Below are 19,806 nucleotides of genomic sequence, written 5' to 3'. Positions count from 1 at the left end.
GGGAATGATGGGCATGTCCCCAGGGACACAGCACAGGGTGCTGTGGGGGTGGGGGAGGTCTCCAGGGGTGAGGACAAGGAGCTGAGATCTTGATGCAATGGGAAAAGAAGCGAAGGTGCTCCTCATGGGGTGGAAATCAGCAGTGCCTGAGGGAGAGGAATTGGGGAGATGTTGGATGGGTGGTTGGATGTGGTGATATCGTGGGGACGAAGGAAATGGGGAGGCAGCAGGACACAAGGTCCAGTCCATGGCATGGACAAGGATGGGAAGTGTTGTTCCAGACAAGAGGGGTTGGGTCTGTAGGAGGGACATGACTCTGGCCCAACCTGATGGAGAAGCCACATTAGAAGGTGTGCTCCCCAATTGTCCATGGAGGCCTCAGTCTTCCCCTTTGGCGATGTCTCCGATGCCAGAGTCACACCCACCCGGGAGGTGGGATGGTCCATCAACTTCCTGACCAGTGATGCCACCCTGAAAGAGAGAAAAGGCAGAAAAAGGGTGGTCAGGAAAAAATCCCAAGGAGGAATGGGGAGGAGGATGCTGGAGCTGTCTGAGGGCTGATGGGGTGGTCAGGGGCATGCAAGGCCCAAAGGCAAAGGAAGACCACAGTGCTGGAGAAGAAGGGTCAGAGGAGGGCATTGGCTATATATAATTGGCTTCCTTCAAGGTCAGTTTTATCTCACAGACTGGAACATGTCCTCGATCCCTCAGGGACCTATATAACCCAGGAGAGGTCAGTGCCTGGGCTTGTGTTAAATATAACATTAAGAGTAATAATTCATAGGCGTCCTTGCAGCCGGGGCTATTCAGGGGGCTCAGCGCGATGAGAGGTCTTATCTTCTCGAGAGGCCAGAGCTGTCTCCGAGCGAAACGCCGTAAGACGAGAAGCTTTTGTGCTATTTCAGCCTCACGCAGAGCTGTCTGGAGGATTAAAACTCCTCCGATGCAACACAAGGCAGGAGAAACCTCAAGAGGAGTGCCCAGATCAGCCAGTCAAACCAAACTACGTTTGGGTTTGGACTCTGCAACTCGGAACTGGCTCGGTTGGAGGCACAAATGCTAGGACCGGGGGACATCCAAGCTGTCGCCTCAAAATAAGGACCATTTAAAGCAAAAACAACACAGTATGTTTCCTTCCAGCATGTCCACTCCCTACTTTTGCAACTGGCTTTGATTTGAGAAAAAAAGCCCAAAGAGAAGTGATGAATTCATTGCCTGTCTTGCAGAAATTTCAAATTTCAGCCTTTTTGGGACTTCTATGGAAATTCCAAATTAGAAAATACGGTAAAAAAAAAGAAGTGTAGTGGTTCAGTATTCCCTTCCTGCCTGTCTCTTCCTCCGACCGCTTTCCTCATGATCTCTCTAGTATTTCTGTTGCGAGAGGCTCTAATCTGGATTTGCCTTACTTAGCGGGTTCAGATCATGAGGCTCAGAAGAAAACCTCCGATGACTGATGAATACAAAACACGGACTAATTCCCCAAGAGGAGGAAAGCCAAGCAAAATGCTTTTTTTGCCCTTCTGTAGCTCTAGTCCTGCAAAATTGTTTTACTGCCCTGGGAATGGGGTTAAAAGGTTGCTTGCTGTTGCAGCAAACAACTAGAAAAATGTGTGGTTTTCTGCTCAAGGAAAGATTTGCTGCTTTTAATTCAATAAAGTCCCAAAATGTGGTATGTTAAACATCCCACCCTCACGCCGCACAGCCTTTTCCTTTTCAAGAAAGGAAATAAAATTGCAATTGCATCTGAAACCCATCACTTTGCTTTCAACACTATTTAAAACATTTTAAAAAAACAGGTCTCCCCAGGAATACGGACGCTTTTTTTGCTAATCTTTTAGTTCTGTCTGATTTGAACCCAATGAGCCGCTTTTCTGCATCTCCCATCACCTGAGCTCACCTCTTGACACAGCCTTTCTGGGAGGAACCATCTGATACAGGATTTTGGCAAACCACCTTGTTCAGGTTATAAAAACCCGCAAACAGAGAAATAACCTGCAATGACCAACGTGCTGCACGAGGCAGGAGGGTATATATTGGATTTAAGGAAATAGTGGGTATGGTCGCTCCATTTTCCATGCTGGTGCCTACTCTTACTCCTGCCCATGTCCCGTCCCCAGCCCACTCGGGGGTGCCAAGCCATTAACTCTGTGCTAGCAACCTGCTAAGCCACCACATCTCTGCGGCACGGAGGTCTCATATGCTTCAGACAGTGTAAGACCTTCAAAATGCAGCATGGACTTACAGGGAGGGGAAACTTCTGTAAAATCAGGTAGTCATGAGCCAGCATTTTGGATGTCGGGGTACAAAATAATGCCTGTGAGCTAAATGGATTCATGTTTTATTAGTTCATATGAGGTCAACAAAAAGCAGCCCAAACATGTTTTCAATGAGCAACTCAAGATGCACTGAAAATTACGTACAGAAAGCATTATGGAAATGATTTGAAAACACTTGGATTTATGAAACGCTTGCAGAAAATGCAGGTGCAGAAAATCGTGCATGCACAGAGAAAAACATATGCACAGGAAAAAAAATAATGCACAGGAAAAAAAGTAATGCACTGAAAAAAATGCACGCCTAATTCTTGGGGAAGACAGTTTTCTGCGTTACTGATCTGTTCTGATAACCTAAAATCGAAGGGGAACAAATGCAAGCAAGCAATGCTTTTATCTTCACCACCGTCAGCAAGCACAGGACTTGGTTGCTTATTGCAAACAAACGATTCATGGCCAAGGGTACGTGTGGATGCCAGAGGAATTCACCTCCACATCACGGAGTACTTTGAACTGGGAGAACAAAGCTGCATTGCCAAGAGCACGTAAACACCGCTATAGGATTCTTCCACCGAGGGTATACCATGAGGTCAGGATTTTCAGAAGTGTTTACAAAGTGCTTAGCTGCTCCCTTCTGAAAAGGAGATCCTTTAAGCTGCCGCAGGGCGGGATCTCCTAGCAAGGCTAAGCACCTCATTTTACTCATCAGCAACCCAAAATCTTGACTTGAGAGACTCGGTATCACAACGTGCTCGCTCGCTGGAGTCACAATGTGTCCCTCAGATGAGGGAATGAGCAGGGTTATGGGTTTTTCCGTGCTGTATTTTCTCTCAATCCCACGACATTACTTACAAATCCCACGGTGTGCATTGCTTCCAAGAACCCCCAAGCACTTAACAAGTAAATACGATCCATAATCCCCAGAGAGGTGGAGCGGGAGCTCCTTTAACTGCTCCGTTGATGCTGGGCTGCTGTCAACCTGACACCGTGAGCGTCACAGGGCCAGAGAGCAAGAATAAGCATGACTCTCTGGCCCAAATCCCCAGTGCATCCAGACCCAACTGATCTGCTCCAGGTTGCAGGAAGCCTGTAGCAAAGCTGAGACCTGAATCCCCGTCCTGTGTCCCGGAGTCTTAACCGCGGCACTGCCTTTCCCCTTATAGTTAAGTCCCGAAGACAAGATTGGGGGCGGATATCTGACCCATTTCAACTACCTTTTGCAACCACCAATGCATCCTTTTAAATGTCCTCTGCTGCTCCTGACCAGCTGCCATTTTAAGGTCTCATCCTGGCAGCAGCCGGACAGCCTGGCTCCCATCATTGCCAAAGGATTTGCAGGATTCAGGGGTACCCAAATTTCAAAGCCCTGACAAATAAACCAGAGGGGTGGGATGAACAATTTTCCAGGTCCTCTGGGTCTCTGGATCTTACCCCCTTACAGGGAGGAGCCCTGAAAGAGAAAGAGAGAGGTTTTCTCTTCCAAGCACTCAAGCAAGTGATGGTGTGTCCCAGCACCAGTCGCACCAGCACCACCAGCTCCTCCAGCTATTAATTACCCATGGCCAATGCCAGGATCATCCTAGGTGTTTGTCTGTAGAAGTGACGAGTAACCCCTAATGATAGCAGAAGCTGATCAAATCAGAGCAGCCATCCCATCATCTGTACTTTAGGATTGAAGCGCACAACACGCACTTTTGCTCTATCTTCAAATCATCATCATATGAGCAAGAAGGGGTCTCTGTATGAACACAGCCAGACATGGATTCTTTTATACCTGAACCCAGAAAATGTCTTGGGTCTTCTTAAGTCTTTATGAGACACCCTGTGGCTCTACAGGTCACACATTGCGGTTAAAGATAGGATGGAAATTTAGACCGTATCTTGAAATTCGGTTTTATATAATTATTCTGAGCAGAGAGAAGATTCCTTACCAAATAATCCTGTGGAGAAAGTATCCTAGAGGCATTTACATAAGTCCTATAAAAAGGCAAGTTCCCGGGTGTAAAGCTGGTTAGAGCAGGATCAGCAAATCCCCTTCTCCCATGGGAGCAGTGCTGTCCTCCGAGGACATCTTTGCTCCTCACGTGGGGACAGCCATTCTGGCCAAGCTGCACTTGACCGCTCCAAGGACATGCCCACAGAGGCATGGTTGGAGGCAGGGAATCTGTAGGATGCTTCATCCCAGTCTGGTGGGGAACAAGTGTGGTCTGATGGGTGACTTTGGTGCTTCAGGGCTCGGTGTCCTCGCCTGGCTCTTTTTTCTGCCTCATTTTGTCACTGATGTTGGTTTGCTCCTGGTTTAGATTCCCATTTCCAGTCTCAGCTTGAGTCCTGCTTCAAGTCTTGACTATAGGGTTCTAACCATTGAGCCAGATGATCATCCAGCCCCAAGACATTAAGAAATCACTTCTCCAGAGCAAAATGAGCTTCTTCCATAAAAGCACAATAAAATAGTGTCTGCACACAGGGCTTGTTCAGCCCTGGAAAGTTTGGGTTAGTCACCACCTCTCATCTACAGACAAATCCAGAGGGTGCTCCTGGCATTGGCCTTGAGGCAATCACCCATTGCACTACAAATCCTCCAAGGACAGAGATGGTCCCACTATGTCGTGGTTTAACCCTGGCCAGCAGCTAAACACCACGCAGCCGCTCGCTCACTCCCCCCCTCCAGTGGGATGGGGGAGAGAATCAGGAGGGTAAAAGTGAGAAAACTCAGGGGTTGAGATAAAGACAGTTTAATAATTGAAATAAAATGAAGTAAAATGGTAGTAGTAATAATAGAATATACAGAGCAAGTGATGCACCATGCAATTGCTCACCACCCACCAACCGATGCCCAGCCAGTCCCTGAGCAGCTGCTCCCCAGCCCCCTCCCCCAGTTTATATGCTGAGCATGACGTTGTATGTATGGAATACCCCGTTGGTCGGTTGGGTCAGCTGTCCTGGCTATGTCCCCTCCCAGCTTCTTGTGCACCTGGCAGAGCATGGGAAGATGAAAAGTCCTTGACTAGGGTAAGCATTGCTCAGCAGTAACTAAAACAACCCTGTGTTATCAACATTATTCTCATACTAAATCCGAAACACAGCACTATACCAGCTACTGGGAAGAAAATTAACCCTATCCCAGCCGAAACCAGGACACGCTAGAAAACAGAGGGGCTGCACATTATATATTGACTAAATGTGAGTCGCAGTCACTCCAAGGTAGCCAGGATGGAGGTTAATTTATGGTAATTTTCTGAATAACGAGGCTCCTCTACTTGTAGTAGGTTGTCCCCTGAGGTGGAAAACACTCACAGTTGGAGCAGCCTGTGCTTCAGCTGTTCTCCGATTCCCCAGCCCTGGAGGAGACCTTGGGAGAAGGGAATGGAAATCAGAGCAACCTCAGGGCTGCTCTAAGTGAGGATGGGGATGGGTTTGGCTCACAAACACGTATGAAGGAAAGAAGCAGAAAAGTACCCTGTGTGCCCTGATGATCCTTTCCTGATCACTTCCCCAATCTGCCATCTGCATTTTCATGTGGCAGGTCTTTTCAGAGATCTGCCACATGACAAATTTCTTGGCCAAAAATGGATCAGTGTTTTGGGGATGCCCAAGAACAGACCAACAGCTTTGGGGTATAAATGGGAAAAGGGAAATACTCCTCTCACAGGCCAACTTCCAACAGCTCTTTTCTGTTGGAACCACTTTCAGATTCATGGCAGTCCTGATAACCCCATGTTCTCCAACTCCAGAAATTGAGATGATCATCAAAATATAGATACATGCACACAGATATACATGTATGTAGACACAAGCACCAATACTAGTCTAGGTGATTATGGAAGTTTTGCTGGATCCAAATGAACAAATTAATATAATATTGTCTGCAGAAGTGTGGACTGAGAAGAGGCATGATGATAGAAGACAGCTATGGAGAAGGGAATAATCTTGTCTTCATATCCACAGTGGATGGGAAAAAAAGCAATGGGCCTAATTACAGTCAGGAAGATTTGGCTTAGGAACAGATTGGCTGGAAAGGTTGTGGCATCTTCCTCATAGAGGGTCTTTAAGAGCACGTTAACACCGTGTCTGCCTGGTGACACATGACATGGATGGACTTGATCCTCCCTTGAGATAAAGGGCATGGCCCTGCCAACCTCTTAATATCCCTTCCCAGCCCTATTTCTCTACGATTGCAGTACGGGGAACAGTAATATCATCTGCATTCTCACCTCCACTGCTCTAAGAGGATTTCCCCCAGGATGTGCCTTAGCTAATAGGCTTTGGCAGATCTTTCGTGAGGCCAGCTTTAGTGTGACCTGCTAGGAAGTGATCAATACCTCTTCCTTCTTCCTGACACCAGCGTCCAATGTTTTTGCCTGTTACTGGGTTTCATTGCTTCTACGGCTCTGTGCCAGTCAATACAAAAGAAAGTGAGATGGTAGGAGGCCTCCTTGCCAAAATAAAGCTTTCAGTGAAGACTAAAAATATATTTCTGGACTAAGGTCCGGAATCCAGGCCCTCATTGTGGGAGGTGAAGGCAGCTGGCTTTGAGGACTTACTGCTGTCTTCATTTCTCCAGCTCTTGGTCCTAGGATTTGGCTCTGTCTTAGGGCTTTCAAAGTTGTGTCCTGGGCTCCCGCTCTCTGAAGACCACAGAGAAAGTCTGTGGGGTCCAGATCTCTTTTCTCCCTACACTGATGAGCTGTGGGTAGGCCGCATTGACTCAAATGCTACTTCTCCAGCACATGCAGAGCATTTCCAGCTTCAACTCTGTCCTCACAAATCTCCTCCCAACCACAGGTTAAGAAGATAGACTAGTTTTATTGGTTCAGAGCAAAGGTCCAGCTACTTCAGTAGCATTTCTCCATTGGTGACCAACAGCAGATGCCTGGGAAGAACGGAACAAGCACAATGTAAAGGTCCTCCATAACACTTTCCCAGCTCCCAGCAGTTCTCAGTCTGGGTCGTCTTGACCAGGTGATATCTTTGTATTTAACAGTAAATCCCATGAATGTTTTCGCCCAGTTTTGCCTCAGAATATTTCTTCCAAACCTTTCATCTTCACAGCTGATATTATTTCCAAAGTTAGAAACTTTCACACATCTGGACTTTAAGTTTGTTTCACCACATGGGAAAGAGATCTTGCAGTCCTTGCGGGTGGTCCTCTGAAAAGGTTGGCTCTTTCTTAGCACTGACTAAAAAAAAGCAAATAGGGTGATATGAATCATTAGGAGAGGAATAAAGAATGAAAAAGAAAGCATCTCTGTACAACCGAATAAACTAATGATGTGAGTTAATTTCCAAACAATGAGTGAAGTTCTGGTCTGAGGAGGACAAAAAAGGGTAATCAGAGCTACAAACCTCTTCCATAGGTGGAGGCACATGGTAGAAGTCCTCAACCTGGGAAAGAGATGATGGAGGGGATGGCAACAGCAGTCTGTGAAACTCTGAATGGAGAGCAGAGGGTGGTGAAGCAATTGTTTCCTGGACTTCAGGAAATGGGGAATATCCACAGAAACCTTTAAGCAGACAGTTTTGGAGCAAACCAAAAGAAGTTACACTTTGTTTTCCCTTTTCCAGAGCACACTGCCAGCAGAAGCTGGGGTGGCCAAAAGCATGGAGATTCAAGAAGAATCAGAAAATATTGTGGAAGATAAGTCCACTGGACTCTTAAATGCAATACCTGAAATGCCATCTCCTGCTCTCCTGGGAGAGAAAATTACAGCAATGCCAGCCTTCCTCTGTTTTGTAAGTCCCACTGTTGACCATAAGTAGAGACAGGACATGGGTTAATGCACCATGGCTGACCCAAAACCTATGTAAGCTCCCATGTCCTTCAAAACACTGAAGCAAACACACCAGCTCCTTCCTCAGATCCCATCACCACCTGGCTGCTTGGGCTATGCAGGAATATATGAACAAAGAAACATCCATATTTTTGTAGGTTTTTCTAAAAAGTAGCTTAAACCCCTCCCCAAGAGCCGTAGATGAAATCAAATAGAGATGATCTAGCATCAAAACAATCCCTTAGAACTGGGGTGCAGGATGTGCAATCCCTGCACAGCTGTATCCATTTAAATTCTCAGTTTCTAGTCATCTCTCCTCTTTCTTACCCATGCAAGAGCAACAGCTTCTTCATATATACATGACCTCAAATGGGTAGCCTGAAATCCCACCCAAATAATGAGAAGTGGAAGAGAAGTAGCCAAGTAAAATTTTAAATCCTCATAGCAGAGCTAAGGGGAAATAAAACATCTGGCAAATATCATGAAATCCACAGGCTTTATGATCTTCCACAACTCACAGGCCTTTACCTTTCACTCAGTTGCCCCTGTATTTAAACTTATAAAGTGTATTTGTCCCTGAAGACCTTTCAGAAAGGTTTGGGAATCCCAGGACAGAGCTACTCCCTGTGGGAACTGGACCAAGTGGTTCATCCTGTGGCTGGATACTGGTCTAGCAGTCTGCTGGGACCCAGTGGGAAGCAGTGGAGAGCCCTGGGTCAGGCTGGAGAAGGTGGCCTTTGGAGGTTACCATGAAGGATAGCATTTTCTGACTGTGAGGGAGAAGGATGCCATGGCCAGGGTGGAGAGGGAAGGTTCTGGTGGTGGAGAAGGAAATGTTTTCAGTGGAAAAGTCCTTTCTACTGACCCCAGCCGGGACTAGATCTGGGCTGAGATACACGGGTGGCCACACTCTTCCTTGTTTTACTGCTCTGCCACCTCTCCCGCTGCTGCTCCAGCCATGCCCAGCCCTAAAGTTTGGCAAGGGAGAACCAGCAGCACATCCTGGCATCATCAGTGTCATGCACCAGGGCAGCAGTGACCTCTGTGCTGCACACATGCTCTCGGCTAGACGTGAAATCCATCCCGCCTCGGTCCTCGGCCGAAGGATGTGGACATCCTGGACAAAAGGAGGTCTGATACAACAGGATTGCAAGTGTTTCTACAAGGGAGCTGATGCCAACGGGACTGGCAGGTTAAGAAGGAACGAGAGGGGAAATAGAGACTAACAGAGATGGCCACCAAAAGAGGAGACGAGGCTGCAGGCACTGCTGAGCCACGGGGCTAACATGGAGAGGATTCTTGCTTTATCTGTGTTATTTACACTTTCCAAGGAAGGGAACAAGTTTTATACTAAATATCTGTCAAATCTGGTCATCACCTCTTTACTTCTCATTTTCAAGTAAGAATTTAGCAATTCTGCTTTAAAATAATCAGTAATTTCAACTTGCTTGCTTTAAAATAATTGTAATTTCAACTTGTTTGGCCTATTTCTTCCTAGATTGATATTCTTCCTTCTCCCTCTATATATCTATATGTACTCAGAGAAACCCTTTTTAGACACTCCAGCATCACGGGGGGAGATGAAGAGCCATTCAGAGGCTCTCTAGAGAGTAGAGACAACCTAAGGTGACCAGATCAGGTTTTGTCCTTCAGCTTGTAGACGCCACCACCGAGTGCCACCCTTATGCTGCATTTCCTGCCCCGTTCCTGCAGCTGTGGGGTGCACAGAGAGTATTTTCAGAAACAGTCTTGCTGCAGTCAATGTGACTCCCTGGGTGAGTAAAGGGTTGCAGGACTGGGTCTGTCTGGTGCCTACTGCCCACGCGCATCTGTGGAACGACTCCGCTGGGACCCGCAAGAGTTGTGAAACAAGGCTGGTACCTTTTCCCTCCAGACTTTGTTAATTCTGAGTTGTTTTATATTTGGCTGTGATGCAACCCCCTACATTTAACACCATGGGGGACTGAGGCACCTCTAGTTCATTGATCCATCACACGTGATCCCTACATAGAGCCCTGCAATTGCAGGACTGTAAAAAACATTGCAGAAATGATGTGCTTTTCATAGCACGTGAATTGCAAGCTATTCTAACACGGTTGAAAGGCTCAGGTTATTGCTCAGATTGGCTGAGCCAGGAACAATCGAAAGACAACCTCCTGCGGGATGTCCACTGTCGTGGTTTAACCTGGCAGCAGCCAAATACCACGCAGCCGCTCACTCACTCCCCCCACCCCCAGTGGGACGGGGAGAGAATCGGAAGGGTAAGAGTCTTCACCCAGCCTTATATGCTGAGCATGACGTCATATGGTATGGAATAGCCTATTGGCCAGCTGGGCCAGCCGCCCTGGCCACGCTCCCTCCCAGCCCCCTGCACATCTGGCAGGGCATGGGAAGATGAAAAGTCCTTGACTAGCGTAAACAATACCTAGCAACAACCAAAACATCAGCGTGTCATCAACATTATTCTCACACTACATCCAAAACACAGCACTATACCAGTTAATAGGAAGAAAATCAACTCCATCCCAGCCAAAACCAGGACATCCACAAACCCTTTCTGCTGTACAACTTGCAGAATGCAGTGGGGACGGTTTGTTAGCTGACTTCCCAAGGGAAGGAGATGAATTTGTATTCCAGGATCCTTCTTCATTCATCAGGGGGAGGCATTTTCAACCGTGCATGGATTCTGGAGATGTGCTTTGAAATTCAAGAGCCAATATAAAATATCCAAACACGCGTGAGAGTGGAAGTCCCGGAGACAAATGCATTTTAGTAGCAGAGCCTGGCCGAGCAAGGTCTTCTGTTGTCTTTGTAATAAGTGCCTAAGGAGAAATCCCAGTAGCAGGAAGAGCATGAGGAGAAACATCAGGTAGGTCCCAGGTCTTTGCTCTAGTGGTTTTATGCTTTTCTCTTTGCAACTGCATTTCCAATTTTGTAATCGAGAACTTAACTCTTTTCCTTGCTAAAATAACCCTCAGTTTTAATAGGTGCTTACTGTTAATTCATGTAAAACTGGTGGCTGGTGAGCACACTTGCTTTAAAACAGCAAACTGAAACATTGCTAATAAGCTCTAAAACTTCCCTTCAGCTATTTCTGTAGTGTAGAGAAGCAAAAACTTCAGCTTTTGATAGACAGAGGCACTTCAGGACAAGAGTATTTGCGCCTTCTCCCAGACCACCAACAGTGATGCTCTCCTGCATTCGCAGGGGAGAGCTCTGGGGCAGGGCGAAAGGATGCAAAACCATGTTTACAAGGCATAATTAGCAAGCACGGGTTTGGTTGCAGCTTTTCTCAAAGGTGAGTGCTTCTAAATGAGTATTTGCAGCAGATCTGAAGCCTCTTTTGGATGTCCTGGTAAATTTAAGATCATTGTTACAGATCATTTGTGTTGCAGGAGCCTCTCACCCATGGAGGTGTATCCTCTCACCCAAGGAGTATCACAGTAAGTTTTGAGTCAGCATCACAATCCTGCCTTGAAGCTGGTAACAGAAGTTGCAGCCAGACTTAGCCAAGTGGGAAAACTTGTGCAAATACAGAAAAAAAGGTAAGATCTCCGGTAGAAATGGTGAAATCTGCTATAGCAAAGGAGCCCAAATCCTGATGCTCCCATGGTGACACCCACACCCTGAGCCAGACCTCCAACCTCCATCCTGGGAAAGGAGACTCGCTTGGTCGGAGACCGTCCTGAGTTCCTTTGGTTGGCTCCCAACCCTCATCAGCAGAAACCATTTGGTCCAAGACCTCAAGGGGCACCTTGGACAGACTAACTTGGGCCTCTGAGCTACACATAAACCACAGGTAGGTGGGTGACAGTGTGTCCCTAATCCTGTGGGCAGAGTCATACCCTGTGCAGTGGGGAAAATGGTGCAGCAGATGCCAAGCTCACAAACGGAATGTGAGCTTTCCCCGTTGCAAAGCAGCTCACACGAGCTCTGCTTCCACAGACCATCGATGGGCCGGGGCAGCTCAAGCTGGAGGAAATTCCAGCTGCAAGATTTCGGGGCTGGGATCCCTGCACTCTCATGCACATCCCCTTGCACATTTTCTTTGAGAGCCACATGCTTGGTGTCATCCACATGCAGTCTTCATCTCCTCTCCTCCTGCTGAGACAAAACCCTGGATGTGGATATGTACATGGTCTTAACATCAAGGCAATGCCTGTTGCCTCCAAATTGACATCTCCAAGTTCGCAATCCTAAGGAGCCCTTCCTTACATCTTAGAAAGACCACAAGCATCCTCCCAATTTCTAAAAAGCATCAGCTTTTCTCCAGCCAAGGGAAGAGACAAGCAGCAGATAACATGGAGCAGAGACCCACCGGCTGGAGGGAGACAGCCTCCAAGGAAAAAACCCAAAACCTCTTCTCGTAGAGCAGAGGTACCCAGAACATGTTATGGCTAAGCCTTGAGAAACCAAATATCCGTGCAGCAGTGGTTAACTCACCTCTCTGCCCTGTGGAAAGGTGGTTCCTTCTCACCAGGCTACTGTGCAAGGATGGGGTGCATCTTCTTCTCTGCTCCCCTAGTAGAAGTCATCCCGTGCTCTGTGCGGGGCTGAAACCCTAAGGGAGGATTGCCAGAGTCTGGGGCAAAGGGGGGATTTCCCCAGCCTCTGCTTTTCTCTGCACGAAGCACACACATGCTGCTGCCCAAATGTCCCCAAAGGGCTCGGGAAGGTTTGCTACGGTTGGTAAAATCCTTTGAAAATGGAAAGAACCAGAAATGGGCAAATCCCATGGGGCGACTCTTGGTTATGTCCATGTAAATTGAGTGTGGTTTGTAGGGTCAATTTCTCCTTTTTTCTTCCATTTTTCCTTATCGGTTTGGGACTGATGGATCCTGCACAGGATTTGGGGTCGGGGCTGTCCAGCCCCTCTCGAGAGGTCGGGCTGGCTGGAAGGTCAGGGAGGGACAGACGGCCTCAGCTAATAGCACTACAGCCTTCCTCGGTGGCCCTGGACAAGCCCAGGGGATGGAGGGTGTGAGAGGCTTTCAACAGGGATTCTCCTGGCGTGAGAGCTGGGATCGAGGCGGGGAGGCGAGGAGGAGCACTTGCCTTGGTTTCATCAGAAATGCACCGTCTGAGTTTGGATGGTCACCTCTCCAGCTTTGTGCCTCAGTTTCCCCACCTGGGGTTGGAGGTTGGTGGTGTCCCAGGGCTGTCTGGCTGCAAACACAGAGGTTTGAGCAGTTCACAGGGAAGCCTTTAGGAAAATGCAGTCTTTGTCACGGGGGAGAGCTGAAAATGCTCATTTTTTTGAGAAGTTTAACACAAAATTAACATGATGCTTCCTAAAAGAACATGGAAGTCTCCCACCTTTCAACAAAGGGAAACGATTTTTTCCCTACTATATTTAACTGGTTTTCCATGCCTCATTCCCCCACGCCCTTCTTAACGAAGGAAGCAAACATAATTGAGAAAAACACTAAAGTTACCTTTTTTTATTTTTTTGGTGCCAATACTTGTTTTGCACAAACCTTGCAATTGGATGAAAAGCGGAGCCGGTTAACTGTCTATTACTAATTCTCCAGTGCTCATTCAGCACAGGGACCAAAGTTCTTTAGCCGTACAGTTAATTTTTAGGTGCTCTAATTTTAGACTGTAGCTAAGGCAGCTATACCCTGACTTGCTGCCAACAGCCAAAATCTGGCTTTGATCAGTGACTTGCATAAATCTTCCTATCTGTCTGGTGGGGAAAAGTGAGGGTGGGGCTTTTTTTTTTAAATTTATTTATATGTTTTATTTTGTTTTTAATGCCCTCCAGCACAAAGCTCGCTGTGAAGTCTCTCTTGCAGTTTTGGCCTGAACTTTGCTTCCACTTGTGAAAAAAGAGGTGTAAGTGCAGCTTAAAAGAACAAGAAATGGCTACATTTCAAAACCTCTGTAATTTTAAATAACTTTTAACTCCGTGAACAAAAAAGCAAGTGCTATGAAAATAGCTGATTCCAGCTTTGGGCTCCAAAGTGGGCGTACAATTAACCAGTGAGTTGCAGAGGACATACTCTTTGCCCCAATACTACCAAAAATAGTGGCTGTGTCTACACTGAACATGAGATGGGGGTTTGCAGCGCTGGTGCTCCTACCCCAGACTGCACCTAATGTATGGTAAGCCATCAGAAAGGATACGGGACCAGCGTCCTACAGGCGGACAGAAGAGCTGTGGGATGCACACTGAGGTTTGACCCTCTGCTCTTCCCTTCCCTGCACCGACGGGCTGCTCTTCAGTCAAATTTGCTTTTAACACAGTCTGGATGAATGCAAGCTTTGCCACAGTGGCTGAATGCTCATCCTTTCTTTGTTTCTTTCCTGGGGATGTCCAGATGAAAAAGTCCCAGCGATGCATGCCCGAGGTGCCCATACTACATGCAGAAATCCCTCCGGAGGAAAGGCTTTGCAAGGCTCTGTCTTGCAAACATCTCCTTCCTAAGCAAATTCTGTGAAGGACAAACCTGATAAATACCCGCGAGATAACAGCGTGACACTGAGGTCTGGGGAGGGGAGGGTGTAAAGCACGACTTGGCTGAAAATCAAGCTGTAGGGTGGGGGCTTGGACAAGTGTTTGGCCACGTGATGTGGATCCAGCTCCAGGTGTAAGGGCCAACCAGTGCAATGATCATGGTGGTGCTCAGACGTCTGCAGATCATAGAATCATAGAATGGTTTGGGTCAGAAAGGACCTTTAAAGGTCACCTAGTCCACCCCCCCTGCTGTGGTCAGGGACATCTTCAATTAAACCAGGCTGCTCAGAGCCCCGTCCAACCTGACCTGGAATGTTTCCAGGGATGGGGCATCTACCACCTCTCTGGGCAACCTGTGCCGATGTCTCACCACCCTCCTTGTAAAACATTTCTTCCTTATATCTAGTCTGAATCTCCCCTCTTTTAGTTTAAAACCGTTCCTCCTGGTCCTGTCGCAACAGGTCCTGCTAAGAAGTCTGTCCCCATCTTTCTTATAAGCTCCCTTTAAATACTGAAAGGCCGCAATAAGGTCTCCCCGAAGCCTTCTCTTCTCCAGGCTGAACAATCCCAACTCTCTCAGCCTTTCTTCATACGACATGCGTTCCATCCCTCGATCATTTTCGTGGCCTCCTCTGGACCCGCTCCAACAGGTCCATGTCTTTCTTGTGCTGAGAAATCAGTACGGGCTCTGCTGAGCTCTCCAGGGGAGGAAGGCGATGCTCCCTGCTCACTCAGCTCTTTCTGGCTCTGGACATGGTGGTAGATGTCTTTGCACCCTGGCAAAATAGGAGCCGACATCACTGGACCGTGCAGATGGCCTTGCCCTGAGTGACTTTATGCATCTGTAACACATTGTCCCGTTATGCTCCAGTTAGGAAGCATATGATCCGTGGTTGTCATCTGTGCCATGAGAGATGGGCCATGAAGAGTTTGTTGATGGGTTCAGAGATACCCAGTCGACGCTTATTCTGCACGTCTGAAATGTGGCCGGTTCCTGCCCATATGGAAAAGAACTCTCTGGGGTTGGAGCATTGGAAAGGACCAGTCTGGGCTCCTAAAATCATAACACCTAACTCAAAAGCATGCACAGAAAATAGAGTCCAGGCACTGCTGTGCACCTGGGGTGTCAAAACATCTCCTCCCACACATTAATGAACAGGACCTGCAGGATCCCACCAGAAGCCACAACCAGGAAGCAGGAGAGACCAACGGGAGCTTTGAAGCTGGTGAATTCAAGACTAAGGAAAGGCATCAAGAACCAAGTGTGAAATTCCTACAACCACCTAAATCTGCAATGCTTCTCCAGAAGGATACGGCAGCTTACTTTCCCAGCAAGCTTGTGCCTCAGTTTCCCTCTCCATACCTAGGGGCTTACACAGCTTTTGGGTTTATTTGAACCTCTGCAGAGAAGCAGGTGTGGAGAGATGTGGGAACACAGCTCTTCTCCCTTAGCTCAAAATTCAGGTCCATCACTCAGGCGATGTATGAGCCAACAGCATATTTCCATAAATATTACCCGGACGGGGAACAGTTTCCATCAAGGCAGGAAAAAGGATGGAGGGACAGATGAACCCTCCCGTGACTTTCTGCTACCTCTGTACAAAATGCTAAAAATACCCTCGAGGAGATGATGGATGGACCTTCGTCAAGGCGGGCGCAGATGTCTGAGCAATGTTTCGCCAGCATCGCTGTTTGTGAGTGCCTCCCAGGCGGCACTTTGAGGCTCAGGTTACATTTTGGGCTCATTTGAGCAGTTCCTGGGCTCCCATAGCTGAATTAACTGGCAAAGGAAGAGGACACAAGGCCTTGGAGGGAGAGCGGAGAGCCCCAGAAGTGAGCACCGTAGGCGATACGCAACGCAAAGTAAGCTTGGCCAAAGTCACATTTACGGCAGGTAGAAAAATAATCGCTGCAGGAGTGGGAAAGGGTCTTGTTTTGCCTGCTTGGCAATTTGACAAAGCAAATCTTGCTGGCTGGCTGACTCGGGTTCAAACTCCTCGTTAAATCCCAGCTCTTATCGTCTGGTTTGTCGGTTACATCACTGACGATAAGACTTCCATCGCTCCCGGTAAGAGGATGATTACGGCTCAGAGGAAGATGCAGGGATGAAAGCAGAAGCGATCTGGAGATCCCCATGGTCTGGTGGGAGCTCTTCGGTGGGGCACAATTTGGCAGCACAAATTTTGTGTGCTTGCAAAGTCCTCCTGCTCAACGCAAGGCTTTCCCTTTCCATTAGGATGCTCCTCACGCACCACGAGTGGTCTGCAATGAGAGCAGACCTTATTCCCAACCTGAATTCATCACACCGCAGACATGAGAAGAAATACACAGTGAGCTGAACCTGATCGCGGTACCCAAGCTATGGTCTCTGCCACAGAGGTGGCCCCATCATGCTCATAGTGGGCTCAGGAGGAGAAACTGGGGAGAAAAAGGCCCTTTTCAGATCCTGTGGTTGCAGCCTGTGCAGACAGAGATGGCTGGATTAATGGATAACCCTGGCAGCTGTAAACCCTCTGTGTTTAAGGCTTGTCTCAGTCCCGGAAACAAAAATCTACTAAAAATAATACTGCCCGGAAGGAGAAACTTAAAAATCCATAAACAGAGGGTTAACCACAGGCAGGGAAATGACTCTATGTTTTTAAGTCAGAGAAGGAGAATTCAAAGACAGATAAGCTCAACTTGAGTGCATGCGTCCTGACATGCCAAATACAGGCAGTTTCATACACGCATCCAAACACCTGGGTGAAGACACTGAACGCTGATGAAAATATTATAAATAACCGTATAGAAGCAAAGCTACGGAGCTGTACACCAACGGCTGACTCAAAGCACTGCAAACCCGCCCCACGCCTTACAAAGAGTTCTCAAGTCCCTGAACAGAAGCGGGAAGAGAAAAATAAATGTGTCCTCAAAAGCTTTATTCGATAGGCATCGCCCTAAAAATTCAGTACTTGCATTAAAAAAAAATACGTGACTGTCTAAGGGTGTATTGCTGCTTTGCTGTGAGATTCAGTTGCTGCTAAAAAACCAGAAATAAAGGATTCTGAAACTATTGTGAATTGTTCTTGGCTGCAGAGAGCTGGAAGACTGGCTCCTGCCCATGTTACTCTGTCCACAACCCATGTTTTTCAGGCTCAGGTGAAGTAATAGTAGGGTATTTGAAAGGATGTTATTGTTCAAGAATAATCGTGCCAGACATGGGGATTAATAATAGACAGGGTCGTATATCTCCTGCGCCAACATAAGCAGCGAGCAAAACAAACCACGGGCATTTCCAAAACCTTCTATCGAACCAGCCCCGCGGTGCGTGGCTTCTCGTTGGGAAAAAATATCCTTGCGGGGAACAGAGCCAAGATATTTCTGATCTATTATTTGGGACTGTTTTCTGATTTTCAGCGAGCTGAACGGGAGAGGAAAAAAAAAAAGTCACAGGACAAGCGCTGGTAAAAGAAGTGAGACGGGAGCTGGGTGGCAGCCAGTTCCCTGCCGCTGCTCAGGTCGCGTGAAGGCAGAGGCTGTCCCGGGGCTCAGCCGTGTCGTCACGGATCTGGGCTCAACTTTTCCTTCCTCCCAAGAAACCTGGTGTCACAATTTGCACCTGCAAGTCACGCGTTCAAGCTGCTGCTCAACCTCGGGCTACAGTGGTAGTGGTTTTACTCCTGCAAGTTGTAATACTCCATTAAGCCCTTGAGGGGTTTTTTATTATTAATTTTTTAAAATTTATTTTGTTAATGTGTCCTTCCAGGCTGGAACCTCACTGCAGCATAGGGAGCAAGAAGTTGATCAGGATTCAGAGAATTTGCACCCAAAATGTATGAAAAGGTGGGTATAGGTCAATAGAAGGATGATGGATCTGGACAGATGATGGTCCCAGCACACTAACATTTTTCTATCTACCTATCTTATGCTGTCACAGCCTGGCAGTATAATTTTTTGCAGGTTTTTATTCCGGTTACGATAAGAAAAGCTACCTCGGTCCTTACTTTGCTTGCAGATAACTTTATTTAAGTCAACAGGGGACAGAGACAGGCAGGAGACCATTCCCCTTTCACTCAGCAGTATTTTAATGGTGATTTATTTCTGTTCTGGGCTCCCTTTTGGAGGTCTTATCCAAGAGCTGTTGGGCAAGACCCTTTCTTCAGACAGGCTGTTGCAATTTTCCATTTTTATACATATTTCAACAGGCCACTACAACTGTCGGAAGATGGCTGTTTGGCCAAACAGGGAGCGAACAAGTCCTGGTGCCAGTTTGACTCAAAAAGATGGTATGGGAATGCCTCAGGGGACTGAGAAAAAAAAAATCACTCTTTCACCTCTGAATCTCTGATTTAAGCTCTCCACAGCTGAAAATATGACTTTTTTTTTGCGAAACACACTGGTAGACAGGTCTCTCTGGGCCAAAATTTGAATGTTGCGGTGGCATCCCCAAGAGCAACAGGAAAAAACTGCTGGCTCGGCAAGGCATGATCCTGCTCCCACCCTAAAAGCCAGGCAAAAATTGAAGGGTTTTTTGGAGTGTTTCGGTGGTGATTGTTACCTGTCCTCTGCATATGGGGAGCTCTGCTTGCTTGTTGCTTTCAATGGGATCTCAAAGTCCTCCTCAAATGCAGATTCTTTTTATTTGCTCCAAATTACAGAAGATGAAACTGAGATTAGGAAAGGTGTAGAGGTCTGATCTTTTGCCCAGGGATGTAGCAAAATTCCCCCTTTAACCACAGGGCCAGATATGACCCCATTATAAAGAATCTGGTTTAATGTCATGGGAGCTGGCACAGACCCATCTGTCCCATCTGTAAAAGTTTATAGAAATCTCCTGGCAAGCACACCTACGTTAAAACCTTGATACAAATCTAAACGACACCTCGTTTCTTATGGATCTCGCGAGTAGATCCTTAAACATCATGTTAGAAGAAAATGAGGCTTTGTGAGTAGTTTGGGCATACCTGCAGGCTATCTTAATGAAAATGAAACTTAATCATAGAATCATAGGATCGTAGAATAGTTTGGGTTGGAAGGGACCTTTAAAGGTCATCTAGTCCAACCCCCTGCCGTGGGCAGGGACATCTTCCCCCAGATCAGGTTGCTCAGAGCCCCGTCCAACCTGACTTGGAATGTTCCCAGGGATGGGGCATCTGAATGATGAAGCCACTGAAGCTTGTGTTAATAAAATTTCTAAAATTTTGTCTTTTCTATCTTTTGTCTTAATTTCATGACGTTTTTAGGAATCCAGATCTCCCAAATCCTGCTAGGGAAGCTAAAATCAGCCAAGCGTGGGATGGGAGAACATCTGAGCAAACAGGGGACC

This window comes from Calonectris borealis, chromosome 1 (genome assembly GCF_964195595.1).
Source record: "Calonectris borealis chromosome 1, bCalBor7.hap1.2, whole genome shotgun sequence".
Classification (NCBI taxonomy): Eukaryota; Metazoa; Chordata; class Aves; order Procellariiformes; family Procellariidae; genus Calonectris; species Calonectris borealis.
The sequence above is the reverse complement of the archived record's forward strand: the minus strand, read 5'-3'. Positions refer to the sequence as shown.